Source organism: Nannospalax galili, unplaced genomic scaffold, assembly GCF_000622305.1.
Source record: "Nannospalax galili isolate Female #2095 unplaced genomic scaffold, S.galili_v1.0 scaffold772, whole genome shotgun sequence".
Lineage (NCBI taxonomy): Eukaryota > Metazoa > Chordata > Mammalia > Rodentia > Spalacidae > Nannospalax > Nannospalax galili.
The window spans coordinates 582150-587350 of NW_008332097.1; positions in this window are offsets into that span (position 1 = coordinate 582150).

The following is a 5201-nucleotide window of genomic DNA, read 5'->3' on the forward strand; positions in this document are numbered from 1 at the left end:
GGGTGAGTTCTTTATATAGTCTGGATATTAATCTTCTGTCATATATGTAGCTGGTGAAGATTTTATGCCACTTTGTGGACTTTCTCTTCACTTCTGTGGTTGTTTCTTTTACTAAACAAGAACTTTTTTTTCTTCTTTTTTGAGACAGTGTCTCTCTGTAGTCCCAGCTGGCCTGAAACTCGCTATGTAGACCAGGCTGGCCTGAAACTCACAGAGATCTGCCTGCCTCTGTCTCCTGAGTGCTAGGATTAAAGGCATGTGCCACCATGCCTGGCTTAAACAGGAACTTTGTTTAGTATAATGAAATCTCACTTGTTGATTGTTGATCTTAATTCCTGAGCAACTGATGTCCAATTTAGAAAGTCCTTTCCTACACATATATCTTTTAGGATACTATCTATATATTCTTCTAACAGTTTCAGAGTTTTGACTTGCACATTGAGGTTTTGATCCATTTGAAGTTGACTAGATAAGGATCTAGTTTCATTCTTCTACAGGTGGAGATCCAATTTTACCAGCACCATTTGCTGAAGATGCTGTCTTTCCTCCAGTGTGTGTTCTTAGCACCTTTGTCAAATATTAAGTGGCTGAAATTTCATGCACTCATGTTTGGGTCTTCAATGATGTTCCATTGAGCTATGTGTCTGTTTTTGTGCCAGTACCATGCTGTTTTTATGACTATAGCTCTCTAATATAGTTTGAGAACTATAATATGGTAATCCCCCCAGCATTATTCTTTGTGCTCAGGGTTGTTTTGGCTATCTGTGGTCTTTTTTCATTCCATATGAATTTTAGGACTTTTTTTCTAATTCTATGAAGAATGTCATAAAGACTGATTGTAATTTGATCAATTGGAATTGCATTGGATCTATATATTGCTTTTGGTAGGATGGTCATTTTTCAATATTAAGCCTTCTAATCCATGTGCATGGGAAGTCCTTCCATCTTCTGATGTCTTCCTCAATCTCTTTCTTCAAAGATTTAAAATTTTCATTAAATAGAATTTGATGTTTTTAGTCAAGGGTATTCCTAGATGTTTTTTGAGGCTATTGTGAATATAAAGGTTTCCATCTACTCTTTCTCAAAATGCTTCCTATTGGTATATAGAAAGGCTACTGATTTTTGTAGATGGATTTTGTAACATACTTCTTTGCTGAAATTGTTAATCATTTCTAGGAATATTCTGGTGGAATTTTTGGAATACCTTATGTAAAATATATTCTGCAAATAGGGCTAACTTGATCTCTTTTCCAATTAGTACTCCTTTAACTTCCTTCTCTTGTCTTATTGCTCTAGCAAGAGTTTCAAGCACTACATTGAAAAGGAGAGGAGATAGTGGACAGTCTTGTCTAGTTCCTGATTTTAATGGGAATGCTTCCAGTTTTTCTCCACTTAGAATGATGCTGGCTGAGGGTTTGTTGTATATAGCTTTAATTATGTTGAGGTATGTTCCCTCCAGTCCAACTCCCTGTAGAACTTTTAATATAAATGCATGTTGAATTTTGTCAAAGACCTTTTCTTCGTCTTTTGAAATGACCATGTGATTTTTTGTCTTTAAGTTTATTTATATGATTTATTACAGTTATTGACTTACCCATATTGAACATCCCTAAATCTCTGGAATAAAGTCAACTTGATCATGCTGGATGAACTTTTTGATATGTGTCATTATGCAGTTTGAGAGTTTTGAATCTATGTTCATTAAGGATATAGGTTTATAGTTTTCTTTTTTGGTTGTGTCTTTATCTGGTTTTGATATTAGAGTGATACCCTCTGTTCTCCCTCTGTTTCTATCTTTTAGAATAATTTAAGTAGTATTGGTTGTAGATCTTCTTTACATGTCTGGCAGGATTCTCCTATGAATCCATCTGTCTGGGCTTGTTTTTCAGTCCCGAGGTTTTGTATTACTGTTTCAATTTCCTTATTTGTTATAGGTCTGTTTAAACTGTTGACCTCTTCTTGATTTAGCTTTGGTGGTTCCCATGAGTTTATTCCATTTCTCTTAAGTTTTCAAATTTAATAGAGGATAGCTTTTTAAAGTATTTCCTTATAATGTTCTGGTTCTTTTTTTGGTGTCTATTGTGATGTTTCCCCTGATTTTGTTGATTTGGATTGGCTTTTTCTTTCTTTTGGTTAAGTAAGCTAAGAGTCTATACCTTGTTTATCTTTTCAAAGAACCAACTCCCAAATTTATTGATTCTTTGTATTGTTTCTTTGTTTCTATTTCATTAATTTCTGTTCTAATTTTTGTTATTTCTTCTCATCTGCTTGGTTTGGGTTTATTTGTTCTTGCCTTTCCTAGAGTCTTGAGTTGCAATATTACTTATTTGTGCTCTTTCTGATTTTTTAATGTAGGCACTTGGAGCTATAAACTTCCATCCTAGGACTGCTTTTGATGTGTACCAGAGGTTTTGTTGTGTTATGTTTTCAGTTTCATTTAGTTCCAGAAATATCTTAAATTTTTTCTTTCTTAATTTCTTCTTTGACCCATTCATCATTCAGGAGTGTGTTGTTTAATCTCCACGAGTTCACAAAGTTAGTTACCAGGGCTTCTATTGTGTTTATTTTAAGATTTATTGTGTTGTGATCTGATAGAGACATAGAATTATTTCCTTTTTATTATTTATTGAGGTTTGTTTTGTACCCCAGTATGCAGTCAATTTTAGAGAAACTTTTACAGGCTGTTGAAGAGAAAATGTATTCTTTGGTCCTTAGGTGGAATATTTGGTAGCTGTCTGTTAGATCCATTTGAAATATGGTATTACTTAATTCAAATGTCTCTCTCTTTACTCTTTGTCCAATTGACCTGTCTACAGAGATTGTTTGGAAGTCCCTTACTATTACTGAGTTTGGGTTTGGTGCATATATGTTCATGATTGTAATATTTCCCTGGTCAATTGTTCCTTTGATCAAAATGAAATGACCCTCTTTATCTATTCTGATTAGTTTTAGTTTGAAGTCTATTTTTTCATATATTAGAATTGCAATTCCCCACTTGTTTCTTAGTACTATTTGCTTGGAATATTTTTTGCATCCTTTCACATTCTTGAATGTGAGATACATTTCTTATAGACAACAAAAAGATGGATTTTGTTTCTTTTTCTGTATATTTTTATTGACTTTTTGTGTATTTCATACAAAACATCTTAATCAGCTTTATACCCCATCTGCACCCTCCTATAGCCCCGCATCAGATTTCATACATTCTGTCATTTATATTTAGGCCTATCAAGTCAAGTTGGTATACCCAGATGTAACTCAGTGCAATTTCATCCACTGGTGTCTAGTCAGCCTATCTGGAGTCACTCCCTTGGATTCTGTTTTTTAATCCATTCAACTAATCATTGTCTTTTGACTGAGGAGTTCAGACCATTGATATTTAAAGTTCTTATTGAAAGGTGTGTATTCATTCCCATCTTTTATGTTTCATTCTTCGTCTAATTTTGTTTCTGCAATTATATCTTCATTTAGTTTCTGTTGTCTCTTGGGTATTCCTTTCTTCAGCCCTTTGTAACGATTCAAGTATTCTCTGAAGGGCTCAATTGGTGAACATGAATTCTTTCAACCTAGTAATGTCATGAAAGATTTTTCTTTCCCCTTCAACTATAATAGACATTTTTGCTGGGTAGAATATTCTGGGTTGGTATCCATGGTCATTTAGACCTGGGAATACTTTGGCCCAGCCTCTTCTAGCTTTCACTGTTTCTGATGAAAAGTCAGCTGTAATTCTGACGGGTTTTCCTTTTTATGTGACTTGTTTTTCTCTTGCAACTTCCAGTATTCTCTCTTTATTCTGTACGTTTAGTGGTTTTGCTATGATGTGCCATAGGAAGTTTCTTTTCTGGTCCTTTCTATTTGTTGTTCTATGTGCTTCTTGTGCTTGTATGAGTACGTCTTTCCTTAATTTTGGGAAATTTTCTTCTATAATCATGTTGAAGAGCTTATCAGTACCATTTGCTTGGGATTCTTATCCTTCCTTTGATGCCTGTGATGCATAAGTTTTGCCTTTTCGTGGTGTCACTCATTTCCTGTGTATTCCATGCCTGGTTTGTTTGTTTTTTTTATTTTTCACATTCTTTAAGCAGTCCAGTTCTTCAAGTTTATTGTCAAAACTTGATATTTTGATAATTTGTGTTCTGTTTCATTCATGATATTGGCGAGGATTTCCCCTGTTGTTTCAAATTGGCGTATAGAGTTTTTCACTTCCTTCATTTCAGCCTGAGTTTTCTTCAATATTTCTATCTCTTTTGTGAATTCAGTGAGAATTCACTTACCATCTTTTAGTTCTTTGAACTGTTTGTGTGTTCTTTAAACTCATTGATTTCTTTGATCATGTTTATAGTTGGTTGCTTTTTTTTTTTTAATTCTGGGTTACCTCTAGGAGGTTCTCATTGTAGAACTCTTCTATAGGACTGGTAGTGTTTGGTGGGAACACATTATTTTGGCTTTTCATATTATTTTTTTTCATTGTGGTTTTGGCATGTGGATTTTTTTTGTTGCTTGTGATTCTGATATGAAACTCAAGCCTTCCTTTATTGAGTTGAAGTTTGATTCTTTTTGTGGTATTGCTGTACCTTGGTTGCTTTCTGATTAGGTATGAAAATCTGGTTAGTCTAAGCTTCAAGTTCTCTTTTGACTTTATATTGGAGGGACCAGATGGCTCCAGTCAGGCTACTCAGGAGCAATCCAGGAGGGTGAAGTGTCTCTAGCTACTGAGGAACACTTCAGAAACCTCAGATGGTTAGTACCAAGGTCCAAGAAGAGGAGATGGGAGATGGATGTACTGATCTCTACTAGTCAGCAGGGAAGACTAAGACCTGGACCACTGGGAGGGACTGCACATGGTCCCAAAGAAGGGGGATGAGTGCAGTGCTATTTAGCCAGCTCACCTAGGTTGAGTTAGGTATAATCAAACAGTTTTAAAAGTTCTGGACCCCTACTAACCAACAGAAAAGCCTTGTCCCAGAGTAGTGGGAGGGACTGCAGATGGTCCCAATCAGGGCAATGGGTGAAGAGATATTTAGGAAGTTCACCCAGAAGCTTAGTTAGGTGCTCTCAGGCACCCGGGGCTGGAGAGATGTCTCAGCAATTAAGAGAACTGACTGCTCTTGCAGAGGACCCAGGTTCGATTCCCAGCACCCACATGGCAGCTAGGAATCATCCTTAACTCCAGTTCCAGGGGAATCCGACACCCTCTTCTG